Source organism: Ambystoma mexicanum, chromosome 10 (genome assembly GCF_040938575.1).
Source record: "Ambystoma mexicanum isolate Mex_15411 chromosome 10, UKY_AmexF1_1, whole genome shotgun sequence".
Lineage (NCBI taxonomy): Eukaryota > Metazoa > Chordata > Amphibia > Caudata > Ambystomatidae > Ambystoma > Ambystoma mexicanum.
Window position 1 is genome coordinate 847,925,303 of NC_090932.1, and position 19,816 is coordinate 847,945,118.

A 19,816-nucleotide genomic window follows, 5' to 3' on the forward strand; every position below is an offset into this window, starting at 1 on the left:
TTTCAAACATTTTTTTCAGTAAGGTTTGACCAAACTAAGCATCTGATCTAGATCAAAGTCGCTCGAAGAGAGCTATAAAAAATTTAAAAAAAAAACACCCCAAGAGAAACTTACTAGTCTTCTTGTAATCGAGGTATCATTTAAAATCCCTGTAAACCAACAGGTTATAAATCACTGTTGGGCACGGATATGTGTTTGGTGTCCCTGAACGTATGGGTTTCTAGTGTCCTGTACAATCAGTTTGAACCTCTTTGGGCTTCTGGAACTCCTTCTGGGGGGCTTGAAGGTGTAACAGGATGTAAGATAAAACTTCCTGAGGAGCCCTTCAGAGAGAACACACTATCATGAGAAATTTGGTTACAGAAGAACAAGGACCATAGACACATGAGCAGTTGATACCGCCAGGTGAGGTGGGAGGATAAAATCAGGAAAACAAGGGGGTACTTGAAATATTTGCAGGAGCACAAGTCATATTAATTAACCTAAGTGGTGCAGAAAAGTGGCTTGGCATAGTAGATCCACCTCGATTGACAAGTTTGATGAAATGGGCATTAGCTTGCTGAGGGAAATCTCAGTTTCTGATTAAAAGTAAGGTGAGAGCAAGAACAGATGGTTGTTACCTCGTTACTGAATGGAGTTGGGATGGGACCAGTCTGAGGCCATAAACAGAATAGGCCATTCAACAAGTGACGCCCATGTCCAAGATTCTGTGATCTGCAGCCCGGCTATTGAGGCACGTGTTATGCAGAGTATATAAGGAAAATACCAACATTTAAAACTCATATAATGCCCATTGAACAGCCATCCAATGTAGAGAGAACACTGTCACATAAGTCAAAGTCATAAAGGTATTTCACACGCCTAGTAAAGGAAAACATAGGGCTGACAATGTGTGGGTGGAACAGGTGGTCGCCTAGCGCACCCTAAACAATGAACATGTTTTGCACTCTAATAAGGGTTGCGTGTGTTTACTGTAATTTATCTTTGAAGCAGCCTGTCTTTGTGAAAGTCGTTTTAGCTTCCAATGGAATGCAGCAACCAATGCAGCTGCCCTCATCTTGAGAGGAGGGAGGGCCTGTCAGGTGAGTAGGAACAAAAGGAGGCCCATAGTTGCCCGTAGAGGAGTTGCCAAAAAAAAAGTGCTTCTGTGGTTATTTCTTTATTACGTTTGTGCCTGGTAAGTGCAGGATGAATCATTTAACTTTTTCTGTGATTGCCACAACCCCAATGCCGGATGGTTAGGAATGTGCTTAATTTAGTTTACCAGATGGTTCCTTTTGGAATCGCTACCCTTGCTTCCCTCTGTAAGCCCTCCAAAAACTGGGTTAGCAAGTATGACACCACACATCACTCCTAACCATTGAAGGCAAGCGTCCCCAACCAGCACGATCCTCCCCGCAATGAGAGACAATGAAGGACTCTCCCAGGATGGGAATAAAGCCAAGACAGAGTGCGGGTGAGCTTAAATGGGAGTTTATCAATCAGAATAGGGCATGCAAAGAACTCTGCAAACTCTGAGAGCGCTCTGTCTGACAATAGCAAAGACAGGCGTATATATTTACAAAACACATCATCAGAACCTACATACTGTAAGGGGCACAAGTTCAATGGGATTGGGTGGTGATGACTAGCTATAGGCGCTGCTGCGATGTGGTTTGCCTTGGCTGGAGGACGTCACTGGTCAGCCTCGTGGGTTGGGCTGGGCCTGGCGGGTCGGCTGAGTTCATCCGGGCAGGGTTGTTGTGCCATTGTGGCCAGTGTCAGAGATGAATGTCTTTTCCTGACTTATTTGCCCTAGGACATGCACACCGCAGTCATTCAGTTATTGCAATATTATCTTCTTTAGTAAATCTTTCAATAGGTTATTCTACAGGTTAATGCAACACAGGAGGAATGCACCTTGTGAGGGGTCTGATGGTCATTCATCAGTGCATGGTTACCAGTGTCCCGTTGACCGGTACCATAGGTCGAGGGACTAAGTCTCAGGGCATGGGACGGACGGTACACGCTTCTCTGTCTTGTTAGAAGTCGTTATGAATGGGCTGCTGTATGTTGCCACAGTATTGGGTATCCTAATTGCACAGGGCCATAAGTCTAAGGTGATCCAGTGGGTTGTGGGGTTTAAGAGGGGGCGCCTTTGGATTTGTGTATTCAGGCAGAGGTTTACTGCTATGCTGTAAATAATGCAGGTGGCGGGCCGTGGCCTTGGGTGCTGCAGAGGGGACTACAAATCTTTGAAGCGGCTCCAGCCTGGTTGGGGGAGGTGGAGCAGCGCGGCGCGGGCCTCTGCTCTCTTGTTTGGCAGTCTTCGCAGGGTGGGAGGGGGAATGGCCTTGCACATATTCACAAAGGTATCTTCCTCGTGTGTTGCTGACTTTAGGTAGAAACATTTGAACACTCTATAATGCTCATTTGGATCACTCGAAAGCATACATTTCAACTTTGCTAAATGTCTCTCAAATATAGCCAGTCTGAGCACCTTATTTGTACACTATGTTTTAACAACTACAGCATTTAGTTATATGCATATACATTTGCAGTAAGTGAGGTAGTAGTGTGGTTGGTGGAGCACAAAGAAAGAGACCCGCCACCGTACGTGGCGGTAGTGGCACATAAGGGCTTAGACATACACGCATGACAAGTGCATTCTCGCGCATCCTTCACATGAGCCCTCTGTATGGTTACATTCGTCTTCCCTTGTACTCTAGCAGCATTAGTTTGGTTATGGCGCGGGACCACGGGGTGTAAGCTTTTCAAGAATACACATAACGAATAGTCCCCTGGAACGCTCTTTTATTGTTAGCACCCAACTGCAGTGGTGTGGGTTCTTCATTGCTAATATCATGTAAGCATGCATTCTACCATGTTTATACATTTTACAGGTTTCCTTAATAGAAGAAGTTTTGTGGAGAAATGCATGCTTTGCAAGTAGTCTTGGCATTCATATTTGGGGACTTTCTGCTTTCATCCGATGACCATTTTACAGTTCTCTTCATCACCCAGGCCCCGCTGGCCGGGTCATGCTGGGAGCAGTGATACACTGCGGAAGGTGAAATGTTACAGTGTTAGTATCTTACGCTAGCTCATATCCGTCTTGTTCGTGGGAACGGGCTCACAGCGGATCTGCCAGGGCGCTGCAGCAACAGGGATAATTGAAACTCTCCGAGGGTGGGGGCCGCGCTACAGTGCGCTGAGCTCACACCATCTTTATTAGACAAAATGGTTTCTGAGGCCTAGCTAAATTCAATACGTGTGGGCAATGTCTTCAGCAGGTGAGCCCTCCACCACCTGGGCCCTGGTGGTATGAGGGGACGCCCAATGAGCCATGGCCCTCACCTGGGGAAGGGATGTAGGCAAGGGGGGTCTTTTGGACCAACCCTCCCCTACACCATCTACCTCACTGTAAGCCAATAGAAAGACCACATGGATATAAAATGACAACAAGCCAATCAAAATCAATTTTCTCAGTCTGTTAGCATAGGCCCAACATCCCTGTCACCACCTACTCCACACCCCTATACTTTTATTTCCCTTCCATTTCTTCCATCTAACCTCCAGGTAGATTGATACAGTAAAGACTGAAAGCAGGACAGTGGGTGAGCTGAATAAAAAGAGTGGTGTGGTTGAAAGAGAAGAATTGTAAGAGCCACTTTGCTGAGCAAATTGCACTTAAATACTCAAACTCTTGGCTTTGAAATCCCAGGAGCTTCCTCGTGCACATTAAAAGGCAGAATCTCCAACTGAGTGATGTAAATAGCAGAATAGCACAAAATATTGCATGCCTTAAGAACATTTGAAATCTAACAAACATTAGGCACCAAACAGGCCCTGCATGAATCAACCTGAACAAGGCATTCATTGAAAAATGATGTTAGTAGGCCCAATGGTTACAAAAGCAAATATGAAGAAGCTACTGCACAGTTAACACATCTGTTGGGAGAGAATACCATTTCTTGGGGATACAGAGGGGTCCACTGTAAATTATGGGGCAATCTAAACGTTCTGCTTTTTCCCTGTTGCATTTTTACAGACCTTCAATCTCTCATTGTGGACAGAAGGGCTTTTACTGAAGTCCCCCTGCCTTTGCAACCCTTTTTTTAGTATATGATGCTATAGTAGCGCATATAGCTCCAGGACAGGTGATGCTCTATAAAAACCTATGTTTGCCCAAGGGAGATTACATCATCCTACATTGGCTTTAGGGATTGGCAGTTGTAATTTAGTTTTGACTTCAACAGGAGCGCTAGCTGATTTACAGCAATGGTAGCTAAATGTACCTTTCTGGTAGCCGTTGGGTACTCATTTATTTTTCTAAGTCCTGCTATTAGCCCTTTTCTTTCTGGGCCGTTGGTCTAGGGAAACCACAAGGTAGGACTAAAATAGCGATTGTGCAAACATGGGCTCACTCTGAGCTCAGCCCTGCACCATCTATAGTGGTGTGGACTGATTTAGAGCATTCGCAGGCCACAAAACGTTCATTACGGACCCTTTGTGGGTTGACCTGAAATTTTGTTTTGGCGGGACAACCAGATTGGCCGGATGCCAAAACCTTTTGTTTAGGTGCCCTGGTGTGTAACTGAAGGGCTGACTTAGGCCAGCCCAGGAGATTGTACATTAATCCAGGGGAGACCCTGATCCTGCTCTTAGTTCTGCCAGATTCTTTAAGAAGGTTGATGGTTTACTTTCCTGCTGGAAAACTTATGGTGTTGTAAAGCTACTGCTGAATTTTGAGACCAGATTTGGCCATATTAGCTGGGCTTGTGTCTCTGTACCACAGCCCTGCTTTGATTTTCAGTTGCAGGACATACTTCCAAGGCTGTTCTCTTGCCTTCATTGTTCCTCGTTACCAGGGAGGGTTCTCAGTGCTGGGACTGTTTCTGGACCATTTTACTCCTCGTTTTACTACCTTGGTCGTCTTGCTTGGTGTCGAAAGATGCCGACAGCAAATGGGTATTGGCACCCCAATACTCCACTTCTCTGGGTTAGTTTGAATCACATCCACAATTGTCTTTATCGTGGGGCCATGTTCTGCTGCTTGGCTGACCCAGTCTGTCTACCAAACTGTTGGAATCCTCTTTTCTGTGTTACTATGTCGTGCAGGAGCCTTCTTCTGGTTGGTGAGCCCCATTCCTGGGAAGATGGATTATTATTCTATGTTGTCCTATGGGTCGTCAAAGGTTCAGGGTTGAAGTCCCAGTGTGCGAGGAGCATTTGAACCACAATTGTAAAGAAGAGTTATACTCACTGGGTTGTTTATCTCTTCCTTTGATTTCTTTTCAGGAACCACAACTGTGAGCACTTACCTTTAGGCTCCGAGTTGGTGTGTTATTTGAGATACGTAATCCTCAGGGGTTCCAGGACCTGAGGTTGAACGCTTCAGCAGGTCCCCTTCAAATGCGGTTTTCCACAGAGTTTGAATGCCCCAAATCCAGCATGGCTGCATCTCTTCCTGGGGCTGCTGGGTCCTACATGCCACTAAATGAGACATGCTTGGCTACAATGTATCACTGCAAAGTATTGCTGTAATTATTTCCCCTAGGACTGTAATGTGATGGTGCTATCACTCTGAAGGTATTCAAACCTTTGGTGGGCCCTGGCTGCGAGTTCCTAAGCATTCTCTCCTTTTCCCTCCCTCTATGCCCTAGATTTACTGTTATGCATACATGATATTATATGTAATACAATATCCTAGAGGTCTAGGAATATTTGTGACTGTTTAGTGTTGGCATCTGGGGTCCTGGTTATTGTTTTATTGCTGTGCTTTTTATGACCTACGGTTCCCATTTTCGTCCCACCCCTTTTGATTATGTAATGTGTTTATCACAGATACCGGGCTTACATTTTAATATAGGAGTGCAGCATGTATTAATTGACAGTTGCTCTTTTATACGCGCACTGTGTACTCTATATGCTATGTCGGACTGAAGTACGGATTTGAACATATAAAGTAAAGTTTTGAGGTCTAAACTCTGCACACAAAAGTCTGACTTGGTGGAACGCCTCCAGGAAATTGCACAGTGTCGGTGTTAGGGAAGATTTCTCTTTTAGCAATTTTCCCTCCATAATTCTATGGACCGCAAAACATTTTGCTTTTTTTTTTTAAAACCGGTCCTGCCTTTTAAAAGGGACGTGAAGCCGTCAGCTTCACTCCCCTGGCCTTTTGCTCATTTTGTTATGGGAAATACATCAGTCCTTCAGACTTTAAGTACTGGGAAACTAGGTTTCCCTTTTGACTTTTACACTTTTGTAACTTTAAGCATTGCACACAGCATCTTACAATGCATCACGTTAGTCTGTTACACTTGGGATTTTTGTTTACTTTTATATTAAAATGGCCACGGCATAAGATTTTCGCATTTTCTTAGGCCATATTGTTGTTTGTCCTTCCTGCCTTGCCAGATCAGAAAATCCCATATAAGGTCCCATATAAGGTCATTCATTGGCTCGGAAAAGCTACTGCTTCAATGGATCCTGCTCTGGAAGGTCTTCAACTGTGACTGCAAGTACGCCTGCAGTCTGTGTGTGGGGGACATTGCTGGAACTCCTCTTCCCCCGTCCTGTGAAGGGTCCGGAAGATGGTTGCATCTGTGCTTTCTGCATTTCTTCATCGCCAAGGTTTGCATTAAGTTCCTGGACCCAACAGGAAGAATGTTTGCACCCGCAGCACCTGGTAACCTCTCACTGAAACCAATAGTGGTAACTAAAAGCAAAGCATTTGTCCCCCCATGACCTCCATAGGATAACACTGAGAAAGAGTCTCTTTGCATCCTTCCATTTCACTGCTTTTCGGTCGTCGCACCAGAGCAGTGTAACCTGAAAGATAAGAACATATTTTTACTTACCAGTAACTTTGTTGCACCTCTTCTCTTGAACAATCACAAACATGACATGCATCAGATATATTCTGGGGAGAAGCGTTGTGAATTGTATGCACAAGGCCCCACTTTTCATAGGGATTAGACTATTGAAGCTAGGGCATATTTCTTGTGACTTGGTTCCATCTTACTACCTCACATAAGTCACTGAATGCATTTTAAGAACCAATGGTGACTGCATACATGTTTATTTTTTAGTGTTGTGTGATATCACTGGCTGGCTTAATTTTGTAGTGTGCGTTTGAGGCCTAGAACAAATATAATATTTTTGTACATTCCTATATAAATTGAATTGTGTGCTTCACTGGCAGGACTCATTGTGGACTCCTGATCCCACACTCACTCTCCTGAGATAGCCTTGACTACTCCCTTTGCCAACTTGATTGGGTTTTGGTCAACCTCTCAGAGTTCCTCTGTTTGCTACAACCAGGGTGTACTCCTAAAATCTGTCCACCAAGCAAGATTCTAGAAATCCATTGAAAAGGGAAAATCCAAATGTCACTTCCCTCTCGACGGACCCCCCAACCGGAATAACCACCGACCCTATGAGGTTGCACCAATCCCCACCACTCCCTGCATGAGCACGCACCACGAACGGTAACCAGCTACCTGACCATATAACCCTGCAATGGTATTGACTACCCAAACCAAGCAACGACAGTCAAGACCAAGCTGGAGATGATTATATGGACCGAATCGACTGAATCTCCTGCAAACCATGCTGCAGGTCGTTACAGACACCATGACGACCTAGCTGCGTTAGACAGGAAGTGCACGTGCAACCTGCACATTCGGGACAAACAATCCACACGAAGAACACGCGCGTATAGTTCTAAGAGTTCGAGGACGGCGACATATACATACTGTCTGCATGTTTATTGTTTTGCCACTTAGGCTCGTTACAGCACTGCAGAAATGCAAGATGAAAGAAGAGCTTGTGTATATGCTTGCAGATGCTACACGCTATGAACCCTATGGATTGACAGGAGCATTCAAGAGACCCGACAGACCTTGACATGCCTTAAATTATGGAGAATTACGCTGAATGAATAACCGTAGCCGAAGTAGGCTGTAGGAAAATCCAGCAAGCCAGAATCGTCCCACAGACATCCCAAGCCGCAAGATGCTGTGCAAGCAGAATAGCCCTGGCAGGGACTGCAGCCGCCAAGGACATGATGTTGCAAGTGATATTCCTCACCCACCGCGCCAAGGTGAGACCGGCTACATGAGAGAATATTCCAAGCCAAAATATAAATTAAATCTAAGTAATTCGGCCTCACCGACGGTCTCCTCACACGTTATTTTTTTGCCGAACTGACACAATGCCAAGGTCTGGAAGCTGGGAAGGCTCGGCTGTCTCACGACCAGGACCGAGCTTGCAACAAATTGTAACAATCCACCTACAGCATGCACTAGGAACGGACCGCTCTCATGGCAGAAGCACCCCATTGTTACACACTGTCACACCATATCGATACACACTGTACGTAAGCAGGTGTCTTGTGGGCTGGGAACAACGGTAGTCCCAGGCTTGGGGTCCCGCTGCCTGACCAATGAAGACACTGGAGACTAGGGGCTGGCGGCGGGAATCCCAGGCCAATCATCGGGCTCTCTAATGTAACACTTTTCAGTTAGCAATTTTTAAGGATGGTCCAAGTATTCCACCTAACACAGTGTCCACCAGTAACAACGCACACTATATGCTCCTATACTGGACCTACCACTCAGGGAGCCAACCCAGAGTGGCGTTAGGTTCGGGGAAGGATTTTGGTAAGTGACGCCGAGTGACACGCCACGAGTGTACAAAAATCGGCGAGATGTGTCTGGACTGAATTTTGCTCCATGCGTGTGATCCCTGCTTGTTTTGCTATAATAAAACAGCAGTAACCATTTGCTCCTTGTGTGGACCTCGACTTCTTTGGGACATTGGAAGGAGTTAGGGCCTTCTGAGAGCTGGAGGTCCGCGGACCCTAGGTACGGCTCTGTCGACCTCAGAATTTACCCTAACAAGTTGGAGGCCCCAGCAAGATAGTTTGTGACGTCGGCTTGGCAAGGTGCTTCCCCCTCCACCGTCGGACCTCAGAGGACTGCAGGACCCTCACGAATTGAGACACAACCGGGCGGCGCAAACCAGAGTTTGGCTGTCGGGAGCAGACTTCAAAAATCATCCCGCCCACGGTTGGCGAGTGTCCAGACGTGGTTCCCAGGAGGTGAGACAAGACGAGTGGGAGGGGAGCCAGCAGCCGAGCAGCGCCAGCAGACGTGCAACTTAAGTGTGGTCCACACAACTAGCAACAACCTATTGTGCAGGTAGGGGGGGGGGGGGTGTAAATAGGCCGGAAGGTGGTGTAACATTGTCATAACGTTCGGTACCTAGGCGGTGGTTGGCATGTCTATGATTGTAGAGAACAGAGCAGAGGTAGTCACTTCTTGTGTTAGTTTCGGGGCGGGCTGCAGGTCCCCATGTGAGAGAAGGATTGTTGCGCCGATAGGTCTGGACAGTGAACACATGTGTAGGGCGTGGTCTTCCTATGAATCGACGTTGTAGCTCGGTGAATAGATGTGGTTTTCCTATGAATTGAGCATTCTAGTTCGATGAGAGATGTCAGAGTCCTGTAAGTAGTCGCTGAAGCTATAGAGTGCGGAAGGTAGTTGGCTGGTTAAGTTTCTATGGTAAGAAACATATCACATGTCAGGCCATGCAATGGGTGCAGTTCAATTACAAGACTAGTGGATTGTTGATGTATACTCCACTCCGGGGGAGGTGGGAAGACAGCTGTGGGGATTGTGGTTTTTACATGCAGAATTAAAATGGCAGGATTGTTGTGCGTAATACATTCATAAATTGTTTTGTTGTGAAGCATTAGCTTGGGTATGTCACCCATAGGTCATTGCATAGGACACTGATCAGCGAGCGTGGGGCTCGCAGCTCGGCGCTGAAACTACAGGACAGGTGAACGCCGGCACGTGATCGAAGCGGCGTGCCAGGCAGCGGCAGCCCTAGTGAAGGCGGGGCGGTACGAGAGTACACCGCGCAAGGTGCGAGGTCGCAGGGGGCCTAGGAAGGCAACGGGTTGTGCCGAGCAGCGGCAGCCCTAGTGAAGGCGGAGCGGCACAAGAAACCGCTGCAAGGTGTAAGGTCGAAATAGGCTGCAGGTGTTGCTAACTGAATATTGAACTGTTAAATGTTAAAGGTATTTTTGTACCACGCACCATCACCAAATGAGTTGGTCCCCAGGCGCTCTGGCGGATCTGCAAACGAGAAGGTGGGATGGGTTAGTAGGTGAAGCGGGAGTATAGAATAGTGAGAAGAGTGGTGTTCTGTTGGCAGTTTCAACTCTGTATACACCGGGTGCTGAGCTTTGGTGCGAGTATCGGATCGATGTCAGTCCTCGTGTGCTGTCGGTGCTGCTTATGCGTTTGCAGTGTTGTGAAGTGTGTGCGGGTTGTTGTGCTAGAGATGGTTGTGTGAGATTTTTGAGTGAGATAAGTCCGGAGAAATGCTGAGTTTTACGTTAGTGGGTTGTATGAAGTTAAACATGTTAAAATTCAGAACTCCCTCCGAGTGTGGTACTCGCAAATCCTCCCAATCTCATTAGGGTGGGCAAACGGGTTACACCTGGCAGGGTTTTGGTTTGTGTGAGGTGCTCCCTGTGCTGTTCTAACGTGCTCGGTAGGTGTTCTAATTGCTCCTCGCTGTTCTATTCTAGCGAGCTCTGTAGGTGTTCTAATGCTGATGGATTGATTAATGTGGGTTGGGTGTCTATTCTCCTCCTTGGGTGCTGGGGTGGTGTAGTGGACTCCTCTCACAAACTTTCTATCAAAATGCGTCTGCTGGCGGTTTGGATATGGTACGTCCGGGAGGGAGTGGATGAGTCATTTAAGGGCATTCATCTCGGGTCTATGTGATCAGTCTTTGGTGACCTCCTTTTGTGGCTATTTCCCATGATATCTTATGGTCTGTCATGGGGTCCGTTCTTTGGGTTCAGTGCTTGTCCATATTGGGAATGACCGAGGTTGGTGTTATTTTCATCGTTGTTTAATGGGGTGGGCATTCTAGTGCGTTGCTTTTGTGGTTACGCTGTGAAGAGCCATGATTTGAGGAGTATCCTGAATGCTAGGTGGTTTGTTGTGTTCCGTATATTCTTAGGTATATCATTCCAGGTTTTCGGTGCCTGGTGAGAGAAAGAGGATCCTCCGAGTTTTCTTCTGTTACAGGTTTTTGGTTCCAGGTGGATGTCAGTGATTGATCTCAGTGTTCTTGTCAGTTGATGTAGGCGTAGTTTATCGCTTGGGAATTCTGCGCCTTGTTTGTGTATTGCTCTGTGGGTGATGCACATGGACTTGAACTTTATTAGCTGTTTTAATGGTAGCCAGTGTAGTATTTTTAGCGCAGGTGTGATGTGTTCTCTTCTGGGTAGTTTTAGGAGGAGTCTGGCTGCCGCATTTTGTATGCGTTGTAGTTTTTTTTAGAAGCCGTTCGGGCATGCCCAGGTATAGGCTATTGGCGTAGTCTACTCTGGACATGATCAGATCGATGATGGTGCGTGTTTTGTTGGCGAACGACAGGAACAGTAGGATTCTTTTTGCTGCTCGCAGGTGGAAGAAACATTTCTTGAGTAGAGCGTTTACTTGTGGTTCTAGGCTGAGGTCGTTATCCATCAGGACCCCTAGGTTTTTTTTACAGTTGATGATGGTGCTGGTTTGGTGCCGAGCTCTCTTGGCCAGGGGATGTAGCTGATGTCTCCTCCCTTTTTTTCAAACAATCATTATCTCCATTTTGCCTGCGTTGATTTTGAGGTGGTTGAGGCTCATCCAGATTGAATATATCACAAAGGCAATTTTTCTTCTCCGGTGTCTTGTATGTTGAAGATTATTTGAGTATCGTCGGTGTAGTTGTAGCATGTTTTTTGATGAGTTTGATTAATAGGCACATGTAGATGTTGAATAGAAGCGGGGAGAAAGATGATCCTTGTGGTACTCCGCGCGTGGAGTCTCTAGGTTTGGACTTAAAAAGTTTCATCCATATTGTTTCAGTTCTGTTTGTTAGGAAGGATTTGATCCATAGAAGGCCGGTGTGTTATACCTAGTCCTTCTAATCGCTTTATGAGGATGTCAAAAGCTGCGGGCAGATCAAGGAGAATCACGGCGGTACTGTGGTTCGAGTTTGCGTTCGTTTTTAGGTCATCCCATAGCGAGAGGAGAGCTGATTCTGTTCCTCTCATTGGTCTGAAACCAACTTGTGCCTGGTCTAGTAGGCAGTGCTCTTCTAGGAATTTTTGGGTTTTCTTGTAGATGTACGTTTCTAGCAGTTTGGCTATGTAGGGTATGTTGGAAATGGGTGTGTAGTTAGATATACAAGTCCTCTACGTTTCCTGCTGTGTCTTTGAGTAGCGGCTTGATGTAAGCTCATTTGAAGGCCTGTGGTACTTTACCTGTTGAGATAGAGGTTGAGGAAATTCCTGTGGTATTCCACGGGGGTTCCTTGTTTGAGAATTGTTTTGTATATGTCCGGGGGGCAAGGGTCTTCAGGAGGGCCTGATTTGTTGCTTTGGTTTACCAGTTTGACGAAAGTGTCCACTGATATTTCTGGGAAGCTTTGTAGCTTGTTTGGATGTTCCTCGTTGGTGTCGGTCGGGTGTGATCGCTTGGCCTGTTTTTTATGGTGTGTTGGATGGAGGTTATTTTGTTTTTGAAGTGGTCTCCTAGGTCATCGCAAAGTTTCATGGATGGAATTGGCATGTTGTTGCAACCCGGTGGGTTTTTTATTTCGTTTATGATTTTGAAGACTTCTTTTTGGGCGTTTGGTGCTCTGAAGATTCGGTTGTCTTAGTGTTTCCTCTTCGCTTTTTGTATTTCCTTTTTATATGAGCGGATCTGTTGCATGAATTTCAATTTGTTTGCAGTGGTGTTGTTGGTTCTACATTCAGATTCTAGTTTTCGTTTTTTTTCTTTTCATGGCGCCGAGTAGTGGGGTGAACTATTTTGCTGTTTTCTTACGTGATGGGGTGAAGGGTTTTTCTTTGGCAATGTCGTCTAGAATTGTTGCGATCCAGGTATGAAGTAGGGCAACTTTTTTGTCTAGGTCAGCTTCTTCCATGGTTGTTGCTTGTGGTTTGCGGAGTTCCAGGAGCTTGGTTAGGTTGGAGTTTTTTATGGTTCTCCAATTTCTTTTCATCATGATTGGCGGTTTTTCTTGTTGCTTTTTTGTTGAGGCGGCTGTTGTGATTATGAATGGAATGATGAGGTGGTCGCTCCAGAGTATTTGAATTTGGGGTGCCGTGGTGATGAGATCCTTGTTGGCAAAGATTGCGTCAAGTGTGTGCCCTGCTGAGTGCGTTTCTCCTTTGACTAGTTGTTGTAGGTCATGGCTGCTAGTTGGGCGGTTAAGGATTTTGTGTGGTTGTGATTTCTTCATTGAACCAGATGCTGAAATCTCTGAGGATGATCAGATGATTGTACTTGATAGCCAGGATGATGATGATTGCTTCCGTGAAGGCGTCTATGAAAGTCGCATCGTAGGATGGTGGTCTGTATATCAGTATGAATTTCAGGTTAGTTTTGGGGTTTACGGATAGCCGTAGTATTAAGGATTTGCATTTATCAATGTTTAGTGGGTCTTCCATTTTGATGACCAGTTGTTCCTTGTGGGTGATTGCTAGTCCCCCCCCCCCCTTTTGGATTTCCTGTTTGCTTGGATGCGTTTGAATTCTTCAGGCAGGCAGTTGTTGTGGGTGATCTTGTAGTTGTCGTCTAGCCATGTTTCGGTTACAAATAGGATGTCTATGCCTCCTTCTGATAGGAGGTCGTATATTTCGGTTGAATGTTTGGACATTGACCTTGCATTTATTAAGTTACATTGGATTCTCTAGGTGTGATTTTGTTTTGTTATTCGTTGTTCAGGTTTGTAGTTGTCCGGTCGTGGTCTTTCCGCATTGATGGTGATAGGATGAAGAACGGCGACAGCTGCTTCTTCATTGAAGCAGTCTAATAGGTTGATAACAGGGCTGATCAGTCGTGGTGCTTCTGCTGTGATGCTGCTCGGTTGAAGATCAGCGATGGCTTCTTCTTCACTGAGTCCGATTGTTAGGTCAGAGGTAGCATTGTTAGTTGTCGGGGCTTCGTCGTATTGCGCGGGATGTTGTGGAAATCGATGTTGCCCCTCTGTTCTTGTGATGTAAGGGGTAATGGGGTTGGAGCCATCCCACTCTCCTGTTGAGTGTTCGCGTCTTTTTCCGGATGTTTCAGGAAATTCTTTGTATGCCTCGAGGTTTCCGTGTTGAGGTGTCGGTGTTCCGTGGTTGTCGCAAGGTAAGGTGTGAGGTATAGGGACTTTTCTCTTACAAACTTTGTTCCGGTTATGACTGCGTTAGGCGTGTTTCCTTCCAGTGAGGCTGCTTCTTCTGGGTTCTGTCGTTGTTGTGCGTTCATGTTCCTTGTTGCATGTTCTTGTTCTCTTTCTCAGCGTCCTTTCCTGGGTCGGGCCATTTTTCAGTTTAAGGTGCAGACATAGTAGAGTAGTTGGCCCTCTATGCTGTGTTGTGCAGGCGTGGTAATCTTGGTTTTTCTTTCTCTGGATGCATTGGGGTGCTCTCCGGCTCAGTATGTCCTTTCTGTCGTTGGGTAGGGTGCGTTTCTTGAGGGTGCACTGTCGGGGAGGGTTATGGGCGTTAGATGGTCTGGTGGAATGGGACTCAATTAAGCTAGGTAGTGATGGGTATCCTGGATTAATAGAGTACTGAACTAAGCACAGTTAGATTAGGGCCCTGTATATTGGGGGAAAGGCTTACGCCTAAGAAGGCGACAGTTCTGGACCCAACACTGCTGGATTTGAGGGTCAAACGAAACATTGGAGCACGATATCAAGCACAGCTAGACCTGAGGGTCCCGAACCGTGGGAGAGAGGCCCACATCTAGGATAGCAACAGGGTATCAGACTAAACACAGCTAGATTTGAGGTCAGTTGAAGCAGTACTGTCTGATACCAAACACAGTTAGATTTGAGGGTCAGCCAAAACGGTGGAGCACGTTACCAAGCACAGAGACTCGAGGGTCCTACACCATAGGAAAGAGGCCCATGCCTAGGAGGGCAACAGGGTATCAGACTAAACAACTATATTTGAGGGTCAGTTGAGACAGTACTGTATGGTACCAAACACAGCTAGATCTGAGGGTCAGTTGAAGCAGTGGAGCACAATACCAAACACAGCTAGATCTGGGAGTCCTGCACAGTGGACGTCTCCCTGAACGCGGTTCACCGCAGTGGGCTAGTCATGTAGGTTTAGGGGGGAAATGTACTAATTGAGGAGTGAGTTTGAGGGGCGCAGCTAGGACTTACTCCCTTAATGCAATCCGGCCACAGAAGTCCTGCTAGATTTGAGAGACCGGCCTCTCAATGCAATCTGAGTATCGGACAACGCGATCTGGACACAAAGGCCCCACTAGATTTGAGAAACCTGTGTAGTGGGAGAGATGCCCATCAATGCAATCTAAATATCATGCAATGCAATTTGGACAGAACCCCGACTAGGCTGGAGAGACCTGTATAGTGGGAGAGAGGCCTATCAATGCAATCTAATCAGCATATAATGCAATTTGGAGACAGAACCCCTGGTAAACTGGAGAGACCTGTATAGTGGAAAGAGACCTATCAATGCAATCTAAATATCATACAGTGCAGTTGGGAGATAGAACCCCTGCTAAATTTGAGAGGCCTGTGTAGTGGGAGAGAGGCCCATTGATGCATACTAGGTATCACTTAAAGCAATCCAGACTTAGAAGCCCTGCTAGATTTGAGAGACAGGCCTATAAATGCAATCTTAATATCCAACAATGCAATCTGGACACAAATGCCCGACTAGATTTGAGAGACTTGTGTAGTGGAAGAGAGGCCCATCAATGCAATCTACATATCATACAATGCAGTTTGGAGACAGAACCCCTGCTAAGTTTGAGAGACCTGTATAGGTCTATACAGAGGAAGGGGGTCTGTGCCTAGCCAGATTGGTACAGTATTAAATAATTATTAAGTTTGAGGGTGAGGCAAAGAGATACAGAGGGGGGTAATCACTTTGTTTACTATGGGTTTGGTAAGTGGCTTGGAATCTAGGGTAGAGTAGAAGCTCTACTCTTGACACAGGCCACTCCTACCTTACTGGTCCTTGTGGATGATGGTTGACGGCTGGCCACTGCTTCCCCTGCAGACACCTGCTGACACTTCCTGGAGCCGCCCTTGGCCTTAGGGCCCTTAGCCGATGGGCTGCACGGGCAGAAGGGCTGCCCTGGGGAGACCAGGGATGAAGGCTGAGAGGACCAATGAGAGCGGTGCTGGGCGTGTCGGGAGGTGGGAGGGGAGGGAAACCAGGAAGAGGGTGCGGGGTGGGAGCGGGCCGCAGGGGGGTTGGAAAGGAGTCCGGCCTGCACTAATTTGAAGAAAAAGGCGCTCCTAGGAGGGCCTTGCCACTCACCGGGCTCCTCTGGAAAAAGAGCCGGTGAATTCAGGCACGTCTATGCCTTCGCTGCAGAGGGTCCTATGGACCAATGAGAGCAGTGCTGGGCAGGTCAGGGGTAGGAGGGGGGGGGGACCAGTAAGAAGGTGCACGGAGAGAGCAGGCTGCTGGGGGGTTGGAAAGGCCTCGGGGCCTAAAAGGGCTCAGGGGGGTCACCCACTCACCTGCACGGCCCGGATGGAAGTGGCATGCAGGTCGAGGTAGGTGAAACACATGGGGATCGGTGCAGCCTATCAGGGCCAGTGGGAGGGAGTGGAGGCTGGCACAAGGGAAGCAGGAAGGGACGCGGCTTGTGCTGGGAAGCGAGTGGGGGGCTTGGGCAATAAAGGGGTACGAGGCCATGGCCTAAAAGGGCCTAAACAAAATAAATGTTCACCCTTGCACTGACAGTGGAATGCCGAAATCCTCAACTTGAGGTCAGGTAAAATTAAAAACAAACAATGATGTACCATGGGGGAGGGACATCATACTGTGGCCACGAGACCCTAACAAACCTAATTCAGCACATCTGTAAAACGCTGTCTATTTATAAAGATAGAATAGTGAAATACAGCGTAGAATGGACTAAGAGTGCGGATGGAAAGACAACAGTACCATGGCCGCCTAACGGTAGTTTCTCCAAGGACGTGCTGCAGTCACTACTCACCTACCTACACAACACGTACAAGGGGAAGAAGCTAGCTAACTGTATGGAAATATTTGAGCTGTGGTATATGTTTCAGGGGTACTACCCGGGGATGATGAGTGTGTTCTGCCTCCTGCACCTGCCAGCGTGATCTCAAACGACGCAGAGGAGGGGGAGGAGGAGCAGGGATTATACCCGATTAGAGAACAGAGAGGCTACAGAGCCCTGCGAATTAACTGTGGCAGAGGGCTACTCAAATCCCACAAAAAAGCCACCCCCATATGCCCTGAACACGCACGCCCCCAAACGCCCTGTAAGGCGGGGACAGGAAGAGGCAGACAGTGCAGGCACAGATGAAGGCAGGCTGCGGCAGGCAAAGAACGAGTTTGCTGGAATTGGCCCGGATGAATGGGTAGCGGCAAAGGTGCTCTTGAAGTTACAAGGGACAACCACAGGGGAGGCAGAAGGGGCAACTAAGGGCATAGAGGAATTGCAGCTGGGCCAGGGATGGAGAGGAAAGTCAGTGCATGACGTGAGGGTAGGTGAAGTGCGGGAAGAGGAAGCGAAGTTAGAAGCAAAAATAGCAGAATTGAAAGAGAAACGGAACACGTTAGTGAAACTAGAGCAAAAGGAGCTCGAAAGGAAGGAGAAGTTGGAGCAGGAAGTAAGGAACTTGAGGCAGTAATGGAAAGGGAGCAGAGAGATGTAATGGAGAGAAACACGACGGGAGGGAGAAGCCAGTTGAGTACGGAGGCGAGGGGAGGTAGAATACAAGAGGGAAGAGATGAAGCCGAATGAGAAATGGCATTTTGGAGGCACAAGATATTTTTAGAAAACACAGGTAAGTACGAGGAAGGAGCTAAGGCTTGCAAGGGCAGGGGGAGCCCAAAATCAGAGAGATTAAGACCAGAGGGCGCTACGAAAAGTAAGCGAAGAAGTAATTGAAGAACTGGATCAGGCCAGGGGAGATGAAATGGAGCGGGAAGAGCAACAGAGCCGACGGGTATCGAAGGGGTACACAGGGAGTAGCATTAGAATGGCAGGGGTAGACCCGAAGGGGGCTGGAGCACTGAGTACAGAGAGGGGGGGAGAAGAGAATGCAACTAACTTTACAAACATTGATCTTGAAAGTGTAACAGTGCGTTACCCACTCCCACACAAACTAACATTCTCAGACAGATTCTGTAGTGGGGAAGATGAAGATAGTAATGATGTAAAAAGGGAAGGGCTTAACAAACTTTACATTACACGAACAGGCACGGGAATGTCATGGGAATGCAGGACACAGGAAGGAAAGACTAGAGGACAGCACACTGGCAAAACGACTGAGGACACGGCAGCAGCAGTAGCCCCGCATACACGAATAGGCTCAGAGATCTCCCCAGACGCTGACGAGATGGGGCAGCTGTAACACAAAATAGGGGACACACCGGTCAGCGGGGCGGGCATACAGGAACACGGTATGCCCCACACGGGTCACATAATATAGTCATTACAGACATTGGGGCAGACATGGAAGATGAGAAAGGACCTATCCAGATATGACATTATAGACGGTCACTTGAAGAAAGGGCTGAATATTCACAAATGCCACTACTGGAGAGAAGGAGGACGAGGCCACAATATGTACCCAGGAAACACACGGACAAGGAAAACATTAGGTACAGGTTACCATCTTTAAGTGGAGGAGCAGGAAAATGGATATACGAAATGAAAAAATTGACGGCGGGGCACAGGCTGGCAGTGGGGGACATAAAGGGGTTGCTAGTATCCATATTGGGTGACGCAGCAGATGACATCTGGAAGAGTGCGGGGTTCCCGGGGGTTGACCATACAAAACCCAACACATGACTGATCTCCTTTTGCAAATTGCAGGCATGCGGTATGACAGGCACTAAGGACGCAATACCCTGACACAGACATATGGGAAATTACGTCACGCAAGATGCGGGACGATGAGGCTACATTCAAGAGATTCAAGAGCTTTTGCGCCTTGAAACTTGAGAGCCATGGGACAAAACAATAGCTATCTTCTATCACATCTTAATACAAGGGTTATCCGAGTCAGTGCAAAGACAACTGAAGAAATTGGTGGGGATGGAAGCAAAGGTATGGTCAGAAATACAACTCACAATAGTGCACCATTGTAGACTATGGCAGGAGAAGATAAAGCAAAAGGCGGAGGAGAGAAAAGCAGGCGAAGCTAAATTAGTGCAGAAGAAATCAAAATACGCTCTAGAGGGGGCACAAACTCAGATAGCGGTGTCCCAACCTCAGCAGCTGCCACAGTATAACACAGCCCAGCAATAACAACCCATGGGGGGATACATGGGTATGGGTGGATATCCAACAAACTTCAGAGGAAGGGGAGGATTTACTAGGGGGCGGGGCTTGGGCCCACAAACACACCATCCTTGAGGTGGGTTCCGAGACTACCCACAGCAGGGAATGCACGGCCACGGGGAGGGAGGAGGAGGAGGAGGAGGAGGATTCCCCTGGCAGGCGCGAGAACCACCCCAATGCTGGACGTGCGGGCAGTTAGGTCACATGTCTCGCACGTGCAGATACAGACCCATACAACAAGGGTGGGGTGAGCAAGGGCAACAAAACTACCGGGGGGGCGGAACAGGTATTACCCACAGGCAGGGCAGCAGCCGATGATACAACAGCAAAGCATACCCCAGCCACAGGCGCAATACCAAACGGTGCCAGGGTCATCACAACCACAACAAACACAATAACCATCACAGCATATACAAACAGCACAGCAACTGACAATTAAGAGTACAACTAATGGACACAACGGC

General features: G+C 47.4%; 1 protein-coding gene across 5 annotated transcripts in view; it reads right to left on the reverse strand.

Moving 5' to 3' along the window:
* GOLIM4 (golgi integral membrane protein 4) overlaps positions 1-19,816 on the reverse strand; it is a 508,200-nt gene that overhangs the window by 487 nt on the left and 487,897 nt on the right. The window lies entirely within an intron of this gene.